Source organism: Dermacentor albipictus, chromosome 5 (assembly GCF_038994185.2).
Source record: "Dermacentor albipictus isolate Rhodes 1998 colony chromosome 5, USDA_Dalb.pri_finalv2, whole genome shotgun sequence".
Classification (NCBI taxonomy): Eukaryota; Metazoa; Arthropoda; class Arachnida; order Ixodida; family Ixodidae; genus Dermacentor; species Dermacentor albipictus.
The window spans coordinates 17,372,723-17,394,363 of NC_091825.1; the positions used below are offsets into that span (position 1 = coordinate 17,372,723).

The window sequence follows — 21,641 nt, forward strand, 5'->3', positions numbered from 1 at the left end:
GGTGTCATATACGTCTGAAGACATCCGGAACTTGTTGATATCCTCGCCTTCCTCGACTACAGCCGGGGGAGGGGGTGACAGAATGTCTATGGGCCCCGGGTGCCAGACGACCGAGCTACGCCACTGCCAGTGTTCAGCTCTTGGTATGTTGGTGCCGCAGCACACTCTTGGGAGACCCTTCGAACGTGTTTAAGCTAATATTTAAGGCGACTGTATTTCCTTCTTTATTTTAACATCTTTCCAGGTGACCTTTCTTAATGTACTGTTAGAAAGCTAAATCAGCAGAGATCAGCAAAACCTGCAGAGGGCGGACAAAGCAGCAGATGTCTTAGGCAAAAAAGCTTTAGAAAGGGGGCTTTGCAATACACTACAGACTTATCCTTCACATGCTTTCTAGTGACACCACTAGAAAATATAACGCCCACAAATTCCTAACACCTGCAGATGCTGCGATCCCTCTTTCTAAGCCTAGAATACATAGAAGCTAGCTTACACAAGATCTTGCAAACGTATTAGGGGAACCTAATACCTTATTTGATGCTAGCACTGTACTCTCCGTAACACTACACATGTTGCAGAATTTATGCGCAGCAACTAACAAGGTGTGCTGCCGAAACGGGCCTTCTTGATGATGGGAAATGTTCGCGCAAATGGAATAAAGAAAAATAAAGGGAATGTTTTTTGTTTACAGTATTCAGGCAACGATTACCAAAAAATCAAGTAGCGACAACACCTGGAATGCTAACACAAATATTTTCAGCACTTCTGAGTGGTCCCATTTGCGTTGGGCGGACGAATCAGCGGGTCTCTTAGGCATGTAGGGCCCTCGGGGGTGTACATTTTGGCGATAAGATAAGGTAGCCTCACCACCGGCGCGATTATGTGGCTGAGCTGTGTCGAATGCTCGGTAGCGATATTTGGATGTTTGCGATAGTCGGAACCTTTAACAGCCGAACTCTGTCGAGTGAGGCTAGATTAGCAGGACTGTTTGAGGAACTGTCAGACATTGTTTGGGATATTGTCACGTGGTAGTGACGGCGAAGAAAGAAGCAGTACGGTGGAATACAAAACTAGCTTTTATTGGGCGAACCTGTCCCCACAAAACAGGCTACACTTATAGCACAACGAAAGCGGCGAACACAGTCGGCGATCGTCGAAAATCTGATCAGCGGGTCAAGCGCGTCGGCTTTTATACAGCAATCATCGAATGTTCCAGATTAAACGTTGGGACCCGCATGCCTTCTAAAATGTTCTACACCATTCGTGTCAAGTGATGAAATCAGATAACACAACGTTCGGCGACAACAGACAGCGGGTAGAAGCATCGATAACTTTCCAGAAACTCCGGATACATGCAGGCCCGTCCCGCACAGTGCGATAACATTTGTTCGGCGGCAAAACTTGTCGCCCGATAAAGACAAGTACACGTGTCAATACCCCCCTCTTAAAAAAAGCATCGACCCGATGCTGCTAATAAGTAAGCACTCATAGCAAAGAGAAAAGCGAAATAGGGAAAGTTCGCTAGCGTCCGTAAAATGGTTTAAGACGCACCACGTGGACGACTTCAGGTCGTGCGCGACGTCGCTGTGAATGCGAAATGCCGTCTGGCACGTGCTCATAGTCCAGTGCGCCAATACGTCGGATGACCTTGTAGGGTCCGAAATAGCGTCGCAATAGTTTCTCACTCAGTCCCCGTCGGCGTATCGGGGTCCATGCCCAAACACGGTCGCCGGGCTGGTACTCGACGAAGCGTCGTCGGAGATTGTAGTGTCGGCTGTCGGTCCTCTGCTGCTTCTTGATTCGCAGGCGGGCGAGCTGTCGGGCTTCTTCGGCGCGCTGGAGATAGGTAGCGACGTCAAGATTCTCTTCGTCCGTTACGTGCGGCAGCATGGCGTCGAGCGTCCTCGTCGCGTTCCTGCCGTAAACCAACTTGAACGGCGTGATCTGTGTTGTTTCTTGCACCGCCGTGTTATAAGCGAATGTTACGTACGGCAGGACGGCATCCCAGGTCTTGTGTTCGACGTCGACGTACATCGCTAGCATGTCGGCGAGGGTCTTCTTCAGCCGCTCCGTAAGACCATTCGTCTGCGGGTGGTAAGCCGTTCTCCTCCTGTGCCTCGTCTGACTATTTCAGAATGGCTTGAGTGAGCTCCGCTGTAAAGGCCGTTCCTCGGTCGGTGATGAGGAGTTCTGGGGCGCCATGTCGCAGCAGGATGTTTTCGACAAAGAATTTCGCCACTTCGGCTGCGCTACCTTTCGGCAGTGCTTTTGTTTCAGCGAAGCGGGTGAGGTAGTCCGTCGCCACGACGATCCACTTATTTCCGGTTATTGACGTCGGAAAGGGTCCCAGCAAGTCCATCCCGATCTGCTGGAATGATCGGCAAGGAGGCTGAATTGGCTGTAGTAATCCGGCTGGCCTTGTCGGCGGTGTCTTGGGTCGCTGACAGTCTCGGCATGTTCTGACATAACGTGCGACGTCGGCGGTCAGGCGCGGCCAATAATACTTTTCTTGTATCCTCGATAGTGTCCGGGAAGATCCGAGGTGTCCAACGGTCGGATCGTCATGTAGGGCATGCAATACTTCTGGACGAAGTCCTGACGGGACAACAAGAAGGTAATTGGCGCGGACTGGCGAGAAGTTCTTCTTCACGAGTAGACTGTCTTGAAGCGTGAAGGAAGATAATACGCGCTTAAATGCCCTGGGGACAACGTCGGTGTGCCCTTCCAAATAATCGACGAGGCCTTTAAGTTCCAGGTCCGCTCGTTGTTGTTCGGCGATGTCTTCCGCGCTTATTATTCAAAGGAAGGCGTCGTCATCCTCGTCATCTTGCGGCGGCGGGTCAATGGGGGCGCGGGATAGGCAATCGGCGTCTGAGTGTTTTCGTCCGGACTTGTATGTTACGGCGACGTCGTATTCTTGTAGTCTGAGGCTCCGCCGTGCCAGCCGTCCTGAGGGATCCTTTAAGTTAGCTAGCCAACACAATGCGTGATGGTCGCTGACGACTTTGAATGGCCTGCCATATAAGTAAGGGCGAAATTTTGCTGTAGCCCAAACGATGGCGAGGCATTCCTTTTCGGTTGCAGAATAATTGCCTTCCGCTTTTGACAACGACCGGCTAGCGTAAGCTATCACGTGTTCATGTCCATCTTTGCTCTGGACCAGGACGGCGTCGAGGCCTAGGCTACTGGCGTCAGTGTGGATTTCGGTATCGGCGTGATCGTCGAAGTGCGCAAGTACGGGCGGCGACTGCATGCGTCGTTTGAGTTCTTGAAATGCCTCGGCCTGCGGCGTTTCCCACTTGAACTCGACGTCGCATTTAGTTAGCTGCGTCAGCGGCTCAGCGATGCGTGAAAAGTTCTTGACAAATCGCCTGTAGTAGGCACACGTGCCAAGAAATCTACGCACTGCCTTCTTGTCGATGGGCTGTGGGAACTTTGCTATGGCAGCTGTCTTCTGCGGGTCAGGGCGGACTCCAGATTTGCTGATGACGTGGCCTAAAAATAGAAGCTCCTCGTAAGCGAAGCGGCACTTTTCCGCTTCAGAGTAAGTCCTGATGACCTGATGGCCTCTAGTACTGTTGCCAGCCGCCTAAGGTGAACGTCGAAATTTCCGGCGAAGACGACGACGTCATCCAAGTATACGAGACAGGTCTGCCACTTCAATCCTGCTAAAACCGTGTCCATCACGCGCTGGAACGTTGCAGGCGCCGAGCACAGTCCGAATGGCATAACCTTGAACTCGTAGAGGCCGTCTGGGGTGATGAAGGCGGTCTTTTCGCGATCTCTTTCGTCGACTTCTATTTGCCAATAGCGGCTAGCTATTGGCAAATAGCTAGCCGCTATTTGCCAATAGAGAGGTCCATGGACAAGAAGTATTTAGCGTTGCAGAGCCGATCCAATGCGTCGTCTATCCGTGGGAGGGGGTATACGTCCTTCTTCGTGATCTTGTTCAGACGACGATAATCGACGCAGAAACGTAGCGTTCCGTCCTTTTTCTTACCAGAACAACAGGGGATGCCCACGGGCTTTTCGACGGCTGGATGATGTCGTCGCGCAGCATTTCGTCGACTTGTTCTCTTATAGCTTCACGTTCTCGCGCCGAAACTCGGTAAGGGCTCTGACGGAGTGGGCGAGCGCATTCCTCGGTGATTATGCGATGCTTGGCGACTGGTGTTCGTCGAATCCTCGATGACGTCGAAAAGCAGCCTTTGTATCGTCGGAGCAGACTTCTGAGCTGCTGTTGCTTAACCCATTAGGGACCGGTTTCTTTTTTTTCTTGCTATCTTGAAATAAATCTAATATATTAACTTACCTTTATACTAATAATTCACATGCAAAAAATTATTACTCTTGCGTAATTAGTTTTTGAAATATAGCCCGTGACCATATGGTCACGCTGGGCCCTTACGCTACAGCAAAATACGCGAAGTGAAAAACATTTATTTCAAGCCATGAAACGCCACAAAAAACATACATAGCGAATAGTCGAGCACTTATTTAGTGTGATGTGGTTTAAATCATGGAATACACATGCCGACGTCATACTTTGTCCGTTTTGGGTGCACCGCGTTGTTGCAATTATCTCATGCACACCACCACCTCTTGCCATTAGGTATTGGCGCAACAAAGTGGGCCACTTGGTCATATCCTGTACCAGTCAGGACATCACCAGTCTTTGGGATTCTGCATTGACCAGGCTCTCTAGGCTTATTGCCCCATCGCATCAGGTAGCTTTGTGCAATCTGCCTGCGGAATTCCACGTGCGTGACGTTGAACCCTGTGCTACGAATTAACGTCCAAGTGTTGCTGATAGATACATCACAAAGTCAAGTGAAAATCGGCCACCACCACTTTTTGCCACGGATTGCAAACCTGTAGACACCTACATTTGCATCCATCTGGTCCGTACCTCCCATAAATCTTGTACTGAGCAACAGTGTTTGGACGGGTCTCCTTGATTCAATTCTGTTGAACACGAGAGTACCTGTCTGCATATGACATTGACTCTACGCCTTGAATGGTGCTTACGATCGTTACTACAGAATTGTCCATCCAGCGGACAACAATTATCCCATTGTCGCTCAGCACGGGCTCTTCGTGCTTGCGAGGTTGGCGCTTGACGAGTTCTGGTCCAGCGATAGGGCATTCTTTGGGAACACGGTTCTGCTTCACTGTGCCTGTGCCTTTGTAGCCCTGTGCCTTGAGATGCCTGAGTAGCTGCATGCTTGTGAATAAATTATGAAAATAGAAAAAAAAGGAAGGTTGTGCGTCTCTGCTGCGAGTTCACACCGCATTTGAAGAAGTGGCGCCGCTGCTTTTCGGAAGTTCTTTTCATATTTTTATATGTTCCGAGATCCCCTGCTTGCCTTGATACCCTTTGAGGTTTACAAGGTATCCGTTCTTGGCATTTAGCCGCCATACTATATGCCCGAAGCGGATAGGCTTTCCGCGTATGAACTGTTTCCAGTCATGACGACCATAATACTCAATCATACTTTCGTCATAGCTCAGGTGACGCACAGGTTGAAAGTGCTCCAGAAATTTTGTTTTCAATAGTGCCATCAATGGGCGCAACTTTGCCAAATTGTCACTTAGGGTTAGGCTTGCATTTCACTGCGTGCAGGAATCACATTATCTGTATGAAGCGATTTCTTCGCATAGCATTCTAGGTCATCGTGTTGCACATATCCGTGCCGCTGTCCCGATAGCACTTTTTCTCTGGCAAGCGGTTATAGCCGGAAAAAAAAGTACTCCAAGAAAACTTATCTTAATTCTTCTTTGGTAACCTTTGGATCAGGCATATTCAAAATGACGTTTCTTGTTTGTTCGACTAACAGCTCCACGACGGCTTCGTCAAAAAAGAGTTCGAACAACTCAACAACTGAAAAGTCCCTTTAAGCAGCAAAGTTTGGGTCGGGAAATATGCCAAGGCTTTTCTGGGGATCACCCTTCGTCCACTTAGAAGCAGTGGATAATTTCGCAGGAATGGCCGCATGAGCTGCAGCAGAAGACACCTCTGATGTTCCGTCACTTTGCCCGCCGGGGTCGTTGTGGTCAGACTCGCATCCACCAATGCTGCGTCCGTCGGAGAAAACAGCTTCAGCGCCGGCTCATAGCTGCCGCCCGCTTAGATTGTCAATGAGCCTGTCTGAGTCTTCATCGGCCGAGTGTTCATCCAAATAGGTGCTAACCTATATCGAGCTGCCAGATCTGGCAGCTCGATATAGATCACTGACACATCGTCATCTTCCTCTTCGAGTATCTTCGCTATTTCTTCCAACATCTACCTATTCAGACAATAAAATAACAAATAACCACTGTGGGAACGCGCCAGCAGCCGTGCAAGAGATGAGAATGCAGTTTGAAAAAAAAAACAAAAAGTTCGGTATCCTAAAGGCCCAGCGTGACCATATGGCAACGCACAAGATAACGTACTCGTTCATGGATAAATGAAACATAATTCTTTCCCAAATGCTCATCGGAGGTCACATATTCAAAGAGCAATATGGAGGTAACGATATCCAACAATTGCTTAAGCAAGTAGTGAAGAAAAAAACACTTAACCTTTGGAGCGATGCATCGCGACGCTACTCGCATAGCAACACTTATTCCCGCCTCTGCGAGGGGCTCCCACAAAACGACTGACAGCTGCTGACACTTGGTATCCATAAAGGGAACTCTAATCTGTCAATCGGCATGTCAAAGGTGATTTTGGGGCCGTTTTGTTAATCTTAATTAATTGAAATCCACTGTGCAGAATACCGTGACCATATGGTCACGCTGGTCCTTAATGGGTTAATCATAGGGAGATTTGGATTAATGTCGTAGTCTGGTTCGGGAACCATGGTCGTCGGGGTAGATGCGGCGGAATCCGAGAGGACAAACGCATTACTTGTTTCCAGAATTTCCTCGATGTACGTGATCGTCGTGCCCTTGTTGATGTGCTTGAACTCCTGGCTGAAGTTTGTCAGCAACACTTCAGTTTTCCCTCCATGCAGTCGAGCGATCCCTCTTGCGACTCAAATTTCATGGTCTAGCAGTAGACGTTGGTCGCCTTCAATGACGCCTTCTACGTCAGCGGGTGTTTCGGTGCTGACCGATATAACGATGCCGCAGCGAGGCGGGACGCTCACTTGATCTTCGAGCACACTCAAGGCATGGTGACTACGAGGGCTCTCGGGCGGCTTTGCTTTATCTTCCGACAGCGTTACTGACTTCGACTTCAGGTTGATGATTGCGCCGTGTTGGTCCAGGAAGTCCATACCGAGAATGACGTCTCGTGAACACTGTTGGAGGATAACGAAGGTGGCAGGGTAAGTCCGGTCATGAATGGTTATTCTTGCCGTGCAGATCCCAGTCGGCGTGATGAGGTGTCCTCCAGCGGTGCGAATCTGAGGGCCTTACCATGCGGTCTTAACTTTCTTCAACTGGGCGGCGATGTGTCCACTCATTAAGGAGTAATCGGCCCCTGTGTCGACTAGGGCAGTGACTGCGTGGCCGTCGAGAAGCACGTCGAGGTTGGTTGTTCTTTGTCTGGCATTGCAGTTAGGTCTTGGCGTTGGATCACGGCTGGGTCGTGTTGAACTGAGGTTGGAACGTCGCGTCGTCAAGTCGTCTTTCGTCGGTGTAGTTTTGGCTTACAGACTTCGTCGGGACGGCGGCGTGTCGTTATGTCGTCGAGATGGTCTCTTCGTCGTCTTCGTCGGCGGCGGAGGATCTTCGTCACTTCGACGAACAGCAACCGCACCTCCATCGGTTGCTGCTTTTAGTTTTCCGGGTATGGGCTTGCAGAGCGGCCCCGGGCTGGGCCAGTGTATGGACGGCGCTGCGGCGACAGGTAGTGGCCTGGTGACGGCGAACGGGACGGTCGTCGAGAGTTCCACTGAGTGGCGGCTAGGAAATCGGCAATGTAACGTGGGCGCTCCCCCAGCTGTGGACGCGGCGCGTTGACGGCGAACCCTCTCAGTCCCATGTCGCGGTAAGGGCATCGCCGGTACACATGGCCGGCTTCTCCGCAGTGATAGCAGCGCGGGCGGTGGTCGGGGGCTCGCCAAATGTCCGTCTTCCTCGTATAGGTGCGCTGGGCGACGGGTGGGCGCGCTGGCGGCGGCGGCGGTGGACGACGGAATTGCGGTGTTGCAGGACCTTGGCGCGGTCGCGCAGGGGGGCCTTGACGGCGGGCGACGGCGGCGGCGTAGGTCATTGCTTCCGGCTGCGGTGGTTCTGGTTGCACCTCAGGAACTCCAAGGGATCGGTGCACCTCTTACTTCACGATGTCGGCGATAGAGGCCACTTGAGGCTGCGACGAAGGCAGGAACTTGCGCAGTTCTTCGCGCACAATGGCGCTGATGGTCTCTTGAAGGTCGTCTGAACCTAGTCCTTGGATGGCATACTGCGGCGTGTGCCCCTGGCGGTTATATTGCCGGGTGCGCATCTCCAGAGTTTTCTCGATCGTCGATGCCTCTGCAGAAAACTCAGCCACAGTCTTCGGTGGGTTACGAATAAGTCCGGCGAAAAGGTCTTACTTGACGCCGCGCATCAGGAAGCGAACTTTTTTCTCCTCCGACATTTCCGGGTCGGCGTGCCGGAAAAGACGGGCCATCTCCTCCGTGAAGATTGCGATCGTCTCGTTTGGCAGCTGCACTCTGGTTTCTAGTAGAGCTTGGGCTCGCTCTTTTCGCACGACGCTTGTAAACGTGTGCAAGAAGCCGCTTCGGAAAAGGTCTCACGTCGTTAAGGTGGCTTCCCGATTCTGGAACCACGTCCTGGCGGCGTCTTCCAATGCGAAATAGACATGCCGCAGCTTGTCGTCACTGTCCCAACTGTTAAACTTAGCGACCCTCTCATACGTTTCGAGCCAGGTTTCCGGGTCCTCGAATGTTGATCCGCGGAACGCCGGAGGTTCCCTGGGCTGCTGCAGCACGATGGGGGATGCTGGGGCTGCCATTGGGGTTGCCTTGTCCACAATCTTCTTGGTCTTCTCAGCTAGGAGTCCGTGCTCCGGGGGCAGCTGTTGAAGATGGCGGCTTGCTCGATGTTCCGGGACGGCGCTGGTGTTGTCTTTGCGGTCCGGGCTTGTATTACGGCTTGTCGGGGGCGTCCGGTACATGGACGTAAAGCACCTGCACCAGATGTCACGTGGTAGTGACGGCGAAGTAAGAAGCAGTACGGTGGAATACAAAACTAGCTTTTATTGGGCGAACCTGTGCCCACAAAACAGGCTACACTTATAGCACAACGAAAGCGGCGAACACAGTCGGCGATCGTCGAAAATCTGATCATCGGGTCAAGCGCGTCGGCTTTTATACAGCAATCATCGAATGTTCCAGATTAAACGTTCGGACCCGCATGCCTTCTAAAATGTTCTACACCATTCGTGTCAAGTGATGAAATCAGATAACACAACGTTCGGCGACAACAGACAGCGGGTAGAAGCATCGATAACTTTCCAGAAACTTCGGATACATGCAGGCGCGTCCCGCGCTGTGCGATAACATTTGTTCGGCGGCGAAACTTGTCGCCCGATAAAGACAAGTACACGTGTCAATATCGTCGGCCTTAGTGAGACTAGAAGAACTGGTGTGGTTTATGCATCGGTGAACAACGGCCATGTCATCTGCTATAGACGTCTCCCAGATAAGAAGCAATACCGGGCGAGATTCCTAATCCATAAGGACATAGCGGGCAACATTGACGAATTCTACAGCAATAATGAGAGGGTAGCAGTAGTAATCAAACCTAATAAGGGATATGGAACAAAGGTAGTACACCCTATGCTCCATCATCCAGTCAGGATGATGAGAAAGTAGATCAGTTTTAGGAAGATGCTGAATGAGAACCAGGCGTAATGAAGAAGTACAGCCTGTTTACGCAAATAGCTTCGAAAATATCTACATAGATTCAACAGATACCTTAATTCTACACAAGAAAAGTAGGAAGTTACGTATGACGAAAAGGGTCAGACCAGGAGGCACAATAGGTTAAATGTTATTCACTGCGTGCTTGGACTAAGTATTCAGGCTACTGAACTGGGAAAGCTCAGGAGTAAGGATCGACCGTGAATACCTCAGCACCCTTCGGTTTGCCAATGACGTAAGTCTATTCAACAACACCGCACATGAGTTACAATATGATTGAGGGCCTTAACAGAGAGAGTGTAAGAGTAGGGTTGAAGAATAATATGCAGAAGACAAAAATAATGATGAATAGCCGGGCAAGGGAACAAGAGTTTAGGATCACCAGTCAGCCTCTAGAGTCTGTGAAGGAGTACGTTGACTTGGGTTAATATACCACAGGGAGCCCGGATCATGAGAAGGAAATTAATAAAATTAAAATTGGTTCGATTGGCATATGGCAGATATTGTCAGCTCCTGACTGGATGGTTACCCTTATCATTAAAAAGGAAGGTATACAATTAGTGCATTAAACCGGTGCTGACATATGGGACAGATACTTTGACAAAGAAGTTTGAGAGTAAGTTTAGGGACCACGCAAAGAGCGATGAAACAAAGAATGCTAGGCATAACTTTAATACATAGAAAGAGAGCGGCTTGTATCAGATAGCGAACAAGTATAGACGATATCCTAATTTACATTCGGAGAAAGAAAATGGCGCTGGGCATGTCATGTAATGCGCAGATTAGATAACTGTTGGACGAATAGGGTGTGGGAATGGGTACCAAGTGAAGGAAATGCGCAGTGGAGGCTGGCAGAAGACTATGTGGCGCGACGAAATTATGAAATTTGCGGGTACTAGTTGGAATCGGTTGGCGCAGGACAGGGGTAATTGGATAGGCCTTCGTCCTGCACTGGACATAAATAGGATTAATAATAATAATAATAATAATAATAATAATAATAATAATAATAATAATAATAATAATAAGACGAAAGCAAAGTTACTGATTGGTGTACACGCGCATGCATGTGTAGGGAATTTCCAGAATGGTGTCACAGATTTTACTGGGAAACAGTAGGGGTGTGCGGATAGTATTTTTTAGGCAGAATCGAGTACGAATCGAACCGCGCCAGAAGGAAGTTGATCGAAATATCGAATACTTTGTGAATAGCTTTCGAATAATTAATAGCCGTTATCACAAATAATATAAAACGATGTTCATATTCCAGTATTCTTATGGTCATTAATTTCTACAATCAGAGAAGGTTCGACATTTGGACGAGTTGATACTGGTTGAACATCTTAAAGGGGCAGCGCATGATGACAAAGACAGAAGGCACGAACGCACAGGACAGCACTGAACTCACAACTAACTTTATTTAAAGACATAAACAAAGTTATATACTACAACTCTCCCTTCTCTCCCTTCAATGGCGTCATTATCAGTGCGCAGACAAAAACGCAATACCCTGTAATCTAATGCTACACTATGAGGCGGCTTAAAAATTCAAACTCATCGTCACACAAGTTTAACGATGGCATGCTTACACAACACGACCCTTCTTTCCTGATGTAGTAGGCCTCACTAATCTCCCTCGTAATATCCGTCAGAGGCCCCAATAATCTCCCTCAGCGCTTTCCTGTGTGCTGTTGCCTTCGGTCTTCGTTATTTTGCGCTGCCCCTTCCAGATGTTCTGTAATTAGAAAGAGCGTTATGAAACGTTTACGAAAATAATAATAATATATGGGGTTTTACGTGCCAAAACCACTTTCTGATTATGAGGCACGCCGTAGTGGAGGACTCCGGAAATTTCGACCACCTGGGGTTCTTTAACGTGCACCTAAATCTAAGTACACGGGTGTTTTCGCATTTCGCCCCCATCGAAATGCGGCCGCCGTGGCCGGGATTCGATCCCGCGACCTCGTGCTCAGCAGCCTAACACCATAGCCACTGAGCAACCACGGCGGGTGACGTTTACGAAAAGCACAAATCGATCATTAGGACCAGATCAGTCGTTTCTCAGTGTGAACATGGCTCTTCAGAGAGTGGGAATGATTTCTGTACAGCATGTAATTTATGGCTACCTAAGTAACGTAGCCTTCTTCACTACGCGAGCCCTCGTGTTTTATGTCTATGCCCGCGAGGCTGAAAATGTACAATACATTTGCTCCAATTTTTGATTTACTTATGCTCAGTTCACGTTTAGAATTGGCAATTGGCACGTATAAAATTGGCATTTACTAAAAGTGAACCAATAAATTATGGAGTTTTGCTTGCCAAAACCACGATATGATTATGAGGCACACTGTAGTGGGGGACTGAGTGCACAGGACACGATCATTTGTGCATTTAGCCCACATCTAAATGCGGTCGGTCGGGCTTTGATCTCGCGAACATGTGGTTACAGCAACAATAAATTGTTTCGTTAAAATTGTGCTTTGGGTGTTGCTTATTAGAGTGCAGTTGTTAGGCGCCCGTTGCTGTGGCAAGCACATGCAAATGCACATGCAAACAAGTAATAATCCATTTGCAAGTTTTCATTAAGTGAAAGTGCAGCACGTTTATGCTGTCACGTTGTAGTGATGTGAAGAACAAGGAAGTTTCAAAGGAATTAGTCACGAATGTTACTCATTATTAGGCGACGTTGCTGGGGAAAATAAAGAGGGTAAGCCAATATAGCCTTTTAAAATGTCAGGGCAGTCAGGTGCAATCACTTCTGTGAAAAGCCCTGGTTCAGTGCATTAATAACTCCCCATGTTAATGCACGTGCTGAGGTGGATTCATGTGATGAATAATTGGACATGCGCTCTTTGGCTTTATAAAAAATATCACCGGTGATCATTATAGTCTCTAATGTGAATTACGAACGCAGCATCTTAGGTGTTTTGAATTCGGGATATATATATTGTGGCAAGGAATTTGATTGCGAACTGCAGGTTCCGGTCGGTTGGCGGCGCTGAGCCTCTGCTCTGGCATCTCGTTTAGTAGCAGTGGCAGACGAAGTACTTGCGCTGCCTGCGTCACTCATTGTTCAGAAAGGAAGCGTTAACACGAATGCGCGTGGCTTTCGCGCAGCACATTCTCTAGCGTCGGCGGAAGAGAGGAAGTAGCACATGCGCAGTGAGTCCGAAGCTCACGCAGGCGCTTTGTTTCCGCGCTCGCCGCATGCCTAGTCACCCTTGGCACTCCTTCTTCCACACCATTTACCATACTCTCTTCCTCGGCTTTCCTCTTCATGCTTCCGCTGCCACCCCCTCCACCGTTTTCCTCCTCGCATTCTTTTTGCTTTCGCCGTTTTTCATCTGCGCTGCACGCTCCCTCTTTCATCCTTTGCTGTGCTGGTTCGTTCGGTTGTGAGAACCAACGCCGACGCTTGCCGCAGCAACGGGCGCCTAACAGCTGCGCTCCAATAAAGGCCGATCCACACGACGGACCAAGTCCGCGGGCGGCTCGGTCACGTGATGCGACGTCACGGCCCGCCGCGGTCCGGTCCGGCGCAGAGCACATCCACACGGCGGACCGCCATAGCAGACGGCAGAGCAGACCAACCAGCTACACTCTCGGCCAGAGTCTTATCATTGTTATCATTCCGGCTCGAGTCCCACAAAGCTGGGAACTGCTCAACGAGGGATACAAAATAAAAACCCTCCTCGTCACTCCAAGAGGACACGGTGTTTAAACAATATATCTGCTGCACGCACGTGTAGGTGGAACAGCGGACATGAAACGACTGGCTTGACTGGCTTTTGCTGAGCCGGAAACTAGATTGGATTTGGCTGAAGACACTCTGTTGCAGGACAACATTCGTTGGCTAAGCCAAAATCGATGCGATTTGCATGCGGTCCGCCGCCAAAACTGAAGCGGGAAAAGCCTCGGCGATTTGTTGGACCGCGAGGGCCGCGGTCTTGCGCGGGCCAACGGCGGTACGCACGAACTGGTGACGTCCTATCACGTGATGCGCAGACCGCGGTCCAAAAGAGAAATTTGGTCCGTCGTGTGGATCAGCCTTAAGCAACACCCAAAGCACAACAATTTCTGGACGCGTTCCGTCGTGGAAATCCACGGGTCAAGGCATCGGCTCATCAGTCTCCAGTGCTCGCGCATTTCAGCGCAATCGCTGGCGCTGGCGTTTAATCGAGAATTTAACAAGACTTTTTTCTAGGGCAACTTGGTGCTTAGGTTTTAAAGGATAACTTGAGTGTAGCGCGAAATACATTTCTTGAAAAGAGGACAAAGAGAAGACAGCGAAGTGTGTGCGTTTATCTGCCCTCGTTTTTTATAGCGAAGCAGTTTGCCTGACGGACCGGTATGAAATAGCCGTATGCGTGGTCTCCTAGGGATGGTATCTGGGCTGGCTAACGTCTGTGAACAAAAAAGATAACGCACTATTGTGCGGCGCCGAAAAACAAACGTCCACGTGACTTCACCGCGCACGCTATCTGCGCAGTGGGGGATGGCACCCGCACCACAGAGTAGTATAGTAAACGACAAGAGTGGACACTCGAGCTGTTTTGCGGCCGAGCTATGGAGCTTCGCCGATTCCGCTAGGTGACTCGGCACATCAAGAAGAATGCGGCTAGCAGCTCAACAGGCGGCACTAGTGGGCACGACCCAACACGTGCGAAGCCCTGTCAGCCCATGCCGCCAGGCTCTTTCTGTAAAATGCACTTGAGCATTGTTGCTGGGTTCTTCTGCCGACGTCTGCTTTGTCACCGTTTCATGGTAAGGCCGCAGCACGTTCTTTTGCGCGCTGTTAACGACTCATTCTCTTCGCATTTCCTTATGTCACTGTTAGCCGCATGAGAGAGTGACGGCGACTTTCCAGCCATAAACACCTGCTGCCCATTTTGCTGACTTTCTATGTAGCCGCATTCTTTCTTTATGCGCAGCAATGAGCGGTTAAAATAAAATGGTTCGTTAAGAAATGCGATCTATGAACACATGCTGTTCGGGGGAGAGAGCTTTATGTTGCGCGCAGCGACTGCTGAAAAAAGTATGGTGCTCTATTTTTGCAAAAGGAATGTAGGTATTTCTAAAGCGGTACACGTGCAGTATTTCCAGTATGGCAATAATGTGCCCTCTCTCAAACTCTGTAGCAGGCTATGTGCGCTCGAGCATAGTCAGCTCTTCTACATTGGGCTGAAGATACGTGTTTTCATGTTTCAATTCTGTGGGTAGTCGTTACCGTAGAAAGATCCTTGTTTCTTAGCATTTATAACAGTGCTTCTTTAACCAAAAGCAAAAACGCACTACATGAAAGAACGCAGCACCTCCATTATAGAGCTTTGCAGGCTACAGTATTGCTTACCTTCTGTCTGTTATTCTGCATATTGCAGGAATCTCCACAATTTCCTCAAAATACACTGTACAACCAAAGGACATCATGCATTCTCAGGGGAAAAATTTCGAGTATCAGAAGACAATTGCAAGGCTTGGAAGACAGCAGGTGAAGACACCCAGCACAAAGTGCTTAATTGCAGCTGTTTAATCATGGACACACTGACTTACACATTCGAGACAAGCACGCTGGTTGCAGCTATATTATTTTGGCACCCAGCCATTCATATAATTTTGCTACCCTAATTCACTCCGCCGAAGTTTAAGAAAAAAATGTCATTTTTTCTCTTGTATAACAATCCCATTTTCAGCAAAGAATTTGCTGGCGTCTGTGTGCAGCCTTTTTTTTTAATTATCTGGATAGTTGCAACACGTCTTCTATGTGTTTTGCTTGTGCAAATTTATTGCCATCATGTCATTATTTTGCGACTATTCTCCATTATACAGGTGTCATGCGACCACTTTTCATCGCTCCGGATCGAAATTCTCGACAACTATTGGCTCCATGGCGCAGTTTGCACAAAAGAGCCAATCGCGACCAAGAAATTTATACCGGGTGGGGCTTGATCGCGTTTAAAAGTGCGCTGCATGACTCCCATATTACTCGCATTTTGCTGTTTCTTCCCGTTTTCATGTATCTGCCTCTTACAATCTTGCTGCAATAAATTTTTGTCTGCTATTTTCGTGTTCTTGGCTGTGCAGCAAGTTGATTTATATTTAAGGATCATGGCAGATTATTTGCGATGCACCTTTTTGGCGTGAGTTAATACGTACGATATAATAAACGATAAAGGTCTACGTCTTCAGCAGTTGGCATGATTGTTGCGCTAAGTAACACCTTGAAACAGCAAATATGAATTAACATGAAACGACCATGAAGTGAAACACTTTGCGCGCTCGTCGTCACGTCGTCACAACATATAAAAAGCGGCACAAACGCGTGCATGAAATCTCTCGACTTAAGCAACGTTATGGGTCACCAAAAATCAAAGAAACGAAACTGGAATTAGGGCCTCCGAGATTCGGCAGCGTCTGCCACCATCTTGGAGGCTGGTGCGTTTCGCCGATTCCGCAAGGTGTGCTGAGTGCCAAAGTCAGCCGCAGGCGCACATGGGAGTGTGCACTCTTTACGCTCACTATGTTTCTCTATGGCCGCACTGGCCGCCTCGGCTGCCGGGCGCGCCTACTGTCGTCGGCCCTCAACACAACGGCGAGACGTTTGTGGCGACAAAACATGGGGTTGTGCGCCGCGGTGTGTAAGAACAAGAGTGTGCATTGCAGAGGTAGACCAGTGAAACAGTCCTTCCAGCCATAAACACCTGCTGCCCATTTTGCTGACTTTCTATGTAGCCGCATTCTTTTTTTATGCGCAGCAATGAGCGGTTAAAATAAAATGGTTCGTTAAGAACAAAAATTGAAAAAGTTGGAAGACACGAATCGTGCGCACGGCCGGAGAACAAGCCGAGTACGAGGAGTGGCGTCAACCGCACAGACAGGAGTATAACCCACGACAACGTGCCCGTGCGACAGCGCAGAAGGCGTCACTGACTTTGACTCCAAAAAACGTCAGCTAGAGCAGATGCGAGAGTCTCATCGCCGAGCGCGAGTTACCATTGAAGATGCCGCACTGGAGGCCACTCGTAAGCGACAAGGGAGGTTGTTCCAGTCTGCGCCCAAGCAGCAGAAGCGTGAGTTGCCAGCTGCTTCAAGTTCCCTGGAGCGAATTCGAAATTCAAGAGAATGTTTCTGGACGCGGAGCTTGGCCATTGTTGATCGGTCTGCGATCGACAGCTTTGCTGGCTAATGCGCCACCATTTTGTTACGGGAACAAGGATTAAGGACTCTTGGCTATTTACGAAGTGTATTTAGAGAGAATAATTGCAGCGCTAGCCAGTTCAGCCAACAGCTCGAGAGCAAGATAGCATTCGTCGTCATGGTCGGGGCGACCGCGTGGACCGTCCACAAGAAACATGCAATATATATGTATCATTATCTCCAGCGGCTGAAGCACCCGCCCGGTACATTTAAATATCGTGATAACAGGAGAATAATATTATTTCAGGCATGTGACATGCACAACGTCAGTGGAATTTGGGGTAGATAAGGCACTGATACTGCTTGGGACGATTTGGTACGTAACTGGAGTCACGTAACTGTAGCACTCGATATGGGCCAGGGTATCGAGACAAGAATTTTTCTTGCAGGCCAACGTGACGATTCAGGGACCACAAAAGTACGAGAGATCAAGGCGAAAAGTAGACGTCTCTGTGTTGGCGATTGCACGAACGCCGTTGCTTCTCTTGGGAGGTCAGGAGGCGAGCACAGACAATTTCGCATGCTTGAGCTGCCCTGGTGATCGCGTCAAGTGCACACACGCTTGTCGCTGCTGCGGGGGATGGAATGTGTGCGTCCACTGGCAATGTGGGTTCTCGGCGGAACAACAGAAACAACCAGGAATAACCAGCAGTATCGTGACGCAAAGAATTCGATGCAAAAGTGACACAGGGTTGAGCAACGTTGCAGTCGTTATGGTCGCACGAGACATATTTTCCAACCATGTCTTTTAGAGTACGATTCAGATGCTCCGTGCGGTCATTATTCTGTGGATGGTAAGAAGTAGTCAGCTTATGCTTGGTTGAGCACGACTGCAGGATGTCGGCGATGAATGTTGAAAGAAATGTTCGACCACGGTCATTGAGCTGTTGGTGTGGAGGACCATGCTGCAGAATCACGTCGCGTAAAAGAAAATCGACGACATCTGTGGCGCGGCTTGTTGGAAGCACTCTGGTCACGGCGTAGTGCGTGGCGTGACCTGCCGTCACACCCATGCAGTTGTTGCCAGACGTGGATAGAGTGAAGTGGCCTAGTAAGTCCAAGCCAACGCGAAAGAACGGCTCCGAAGGGATGTCGAGCGGTTGAAGGCGCTCTGCAGGGAGCGGCGATGGTGTTTTTCGGCGCAGGGTTATCTCACACGCCGCAACACATTTCAGGACGAAGTGAGCAAGGCCTGGCCGAAAGAAGCGTCGCCGAATCCGCTCGTAAGTGCGGGAGACACCAAGGTGACCCGATGTTGGCAAATCATGAGGTTCTTGTAGAACAGCTGACCGGAGGTGCTTAGGAATGACGACGAGTAGGGCAAGACCGTCGTGGCGTACATTGTGGCGGTATAATACACAATACCGGAGAACAAACAGGCGAAGGGACGAATCAGAAGGCGAAGATTCCAAGTCATGAATGCGGCGCGCAAGGTGGCATCCCGGCGTTGCTCGTCGGCAACGTGTAGCTGCTGAGAAACAGAGAAAACGCAAGCGTCGACATCGAGGTCAGGGTCGGCGTGTGGTTCGTGCAGTGGATAGCGGGATAACGAGTCTGAGTCTTGATGTAATTGGCCCAACTTGTAGACTACTGCATAGGAATGTTCTTGCAGCCGCTGAACCCAGGAACCAATCCTGCCGGTAGGATCCTTGAGTGAGAAAAGCCAGCAGAGCGCGTGGTGGTCCGTGATAACGGAGAAGGGTGTGCTGTATAAGTACGAATTTGGGAAACCACCCAGACGAGAGCCAAGCATTCACGGTCTGTAGTCGAATAGCTGCTGCGAGGAGGCGGCTAGCGTAGGCGATAACACGATCTTGACCCTGCTGGCGCTGAGCTAAGACGGCTCCAGTATAGTGACCACTAGCATCGGTACGCGCCTCTGTAGGAGAGGACTGGCGAAAGTGGCCCAGTATAAGAGGCATGGTGCGAATGTTTCTGAGGCGGCCAAATGAGGCAGCTTGAGCGGGGCCCCGCGTAAATGGCACGTCCTTATTCAGAAGATCAGTATGTGGTCGGGCAATTGCTGCGAAGTCATTAACGAGGCTTCGAAAGTAGGAGCGGAGTTCTAGAAAACTTCGGAGGTCTTTGACAGACTGAGGTACAGGAAAAGATGTGAAAGCACGAATATTCTGCGGGTCTGGTTCAATACTGCGAGCGTCGACAAGGTGGCCGAGCACCGTTATCTGCCGACGACCGAAGTGACACTCCGACGAATCTAGTTGGAGCCCTGCCTCGCGGAAGACTTGAATAACAGTTAATAAGCGCTGAAGGTCTCACATGTAGGCAAAAATACGAGAACGAGCAGCGAGAAAACGAGAAAATACGACAAGCTTCAGGCGCCGCAAGCACATGCTTCTTCGTCCTTTTTATATCTGGCTTTATGGGTGCGTGTTCTGAGGCATCCTGATCTTGCTTCGATAAGTATTGAGCTTCTTTTGAGTTATCAGAAATTGTTTCTTTCCGGGTTTTAGCTTCCCGTACGCTGTGTGTAAGTAGTACTTTACACTTTTTCTGCCTATTTTAGTTCGAATACTTCAGTAAAGCAATGAAGGGGGCTAGTTGGTTAACGTTCATGGTTATATTGCGGTCAGTTTTACACAGACGATAATAAGTACGTCCGTCCACGTCCCGTCCTTCACTTAATATCGTCTGTGTAAAACTGAGCGCAATATAACCATGATCGAATAGATGAATTAGTCCAGTAGCATCCTTATGCCCCATGGAGGGCCTGGTTATCGATGGGTCGAAAATCCTTTCGCCGAAACGATATCCAACACGGGATATTCTGCTACACGGGGCCCTTAACGCTAACGCGTTAAAACGCTGCGCACAAAACCAAAACCGGAATCGAGGTTCACGTAATAATGTCAGGGGCTCGGTGCGCCAAAGTTGATTCGGCCTCTGCGCTCTATTGCAATGTCTGCTCTCGAATTTCTTCCTCTTGGGTATGGCTCAATGAGCATGTTCCTTAAAGCCCGTTTGCTTTCGACATATATTTACGTTGTTTTCTGGAAGGGAAGCAGTTTTAATACCGATATTGCAGTGAATGTGTGAAGCCGAAAGCTTACTTGGTCGCAGAAGGAATGCACGACGCAATGATTGTGCAGGTTTAGCGCTCTAGTACCCCCAGGACATTGCGCTGCCACCTAGGCAAACAAAATAACTAGGGTGAACCTCTTAGGAGGTCCTCGCAGGGCTACGGCGATGGTTATGTTGACATCGTAATGAAATTCAGGGCTGCAATACTGTCGTCACAAGCAGGTTTACAGCAAAGCTGTGTGCATTGTTACGGTTGGCATGTAACACCCCTGGATTAAAAGGATGCTCGAAAGACCCTGTTGAACGGAAACGGAGGATGGATTCAACATTTGCTATGGTTGTCTACTGTGGTTGCCGGACTGGATGGCGCTCCGCAGTGATGACAGTCACCCTTGTGTGTTCGGCCAAGGGGAACACCCGTTCCACGAATTGTCCAACTCTAGGGGAGAACGCTTCCCGCGAACCAAACACGTCCCATGGGTTGCCGCCAGAGGAGGCAAGCCCTGGAAACTCACCTAGGAGAAGGGATCCGCCACCTATCCCCGACCAGACTCCCTGGGGTGCCGCCAGAAGAGGCAAGCCCATGAAAACTCACCTGGGAGCAGGGATCCGCCACCTATCCCCGACCAGACTACCTGGGTTGCCGCCAGAAGCGCAAGCCCGTGAAAACTCAGCTGGGAGCAGGGATCCGCCACCTATCCCCGACCAGACTCCCTGGGTTGCCGCCAGAAGAGGCAAGCCCGTGAAAACTCAGCTGGGAGCAGGGATCCGCCACCTATCCCTGACCAGACTCCCTGGGTTGCCGCCAGAAGAGGCAAGCCCGTGAAAATTCACCTGGGAGCAGGGATCCGCCACCTATCCCCGACCAGACTCCCTGGGTTGCCGCCAGAAGAGGCAAGCTAGTGAAAACTCACCTGGGAGCAGGGATCCGCCACCTATCCCCGACCAGACTCAGTGCAAGTCACGTCACGTTGACGTGAGAAAGACTCCGCCTGCACTTCTAATGGGCCTATTTAAGGGGTCCCGCAATGTACTTTTTCACTTCATTCTTTCACTTCTTTTACATCTTTCACCAACCATTGAATAAACAGTGCAAGTTGCGCTCTAGAACTTGTCTGGTCCCTAACTGCTCGCCATGGTTTACCGGACGCCTGCAGCCTGCCGACAGCTCCACGCTACCCAATAGTAACGCCGGTCGTGGTTCGAGAAACAGGCGTCGAAACAGCCTCTATACACCAATGCATTTTTCGCGACCATCGGCAAAAGGAGGTTAAGGCTTGCATTGCGGATAGTTGCAATATCATACTTTTGTTTAAAAAGTAGTGAGGCCAAAATGAACACAGATACGAGAACAGCATGTGCGTGCTGTTCTCGTCTCCGTGTTCAATTTTTCAGCGCTGCTTTTTAAACACAAAAATGCGGGTTCATACCGGAGGTTCTGCAATAACGGGCCGTGCTTCGGTGGTGGCGAAGCAACGTTCAATCACTCAGCCCATAATACTAATAATTCTAACAAATAGTAATGCATTTAAATGTTGATAGGCACCGCGC

At 49.6% G+C, this 21,641-nt stretch overlaps 1 protein-coding gene and 1 long non-coding RNA gene across 2 annotated transcripts in view; both read left to right on the forward strand.

Moving 5' to 3' along the window:
* LOC135906586 (uncharacterized) overlaps positions 1 to 21,641 on the forward strand; it is a 695,467-nt gene that overhangs the window by 89,174 nt on the left and 584,652 nt on the right. The gene's annotated exons all lie outside the window — the stretch shown is intronic.
* LOC135906584 (uncharacterized) lies at positions 14,401 to 15,914 on the forward strand. The gene is made up of 3 exons (XR_010565784.1): positions 14,401 to 14,621; positions 15,236 to 15,345; positions 15,684 to 15,914. It is a non-coding gene; the product is annotated as an uncharacterized lncRNA (long non-coding RNA).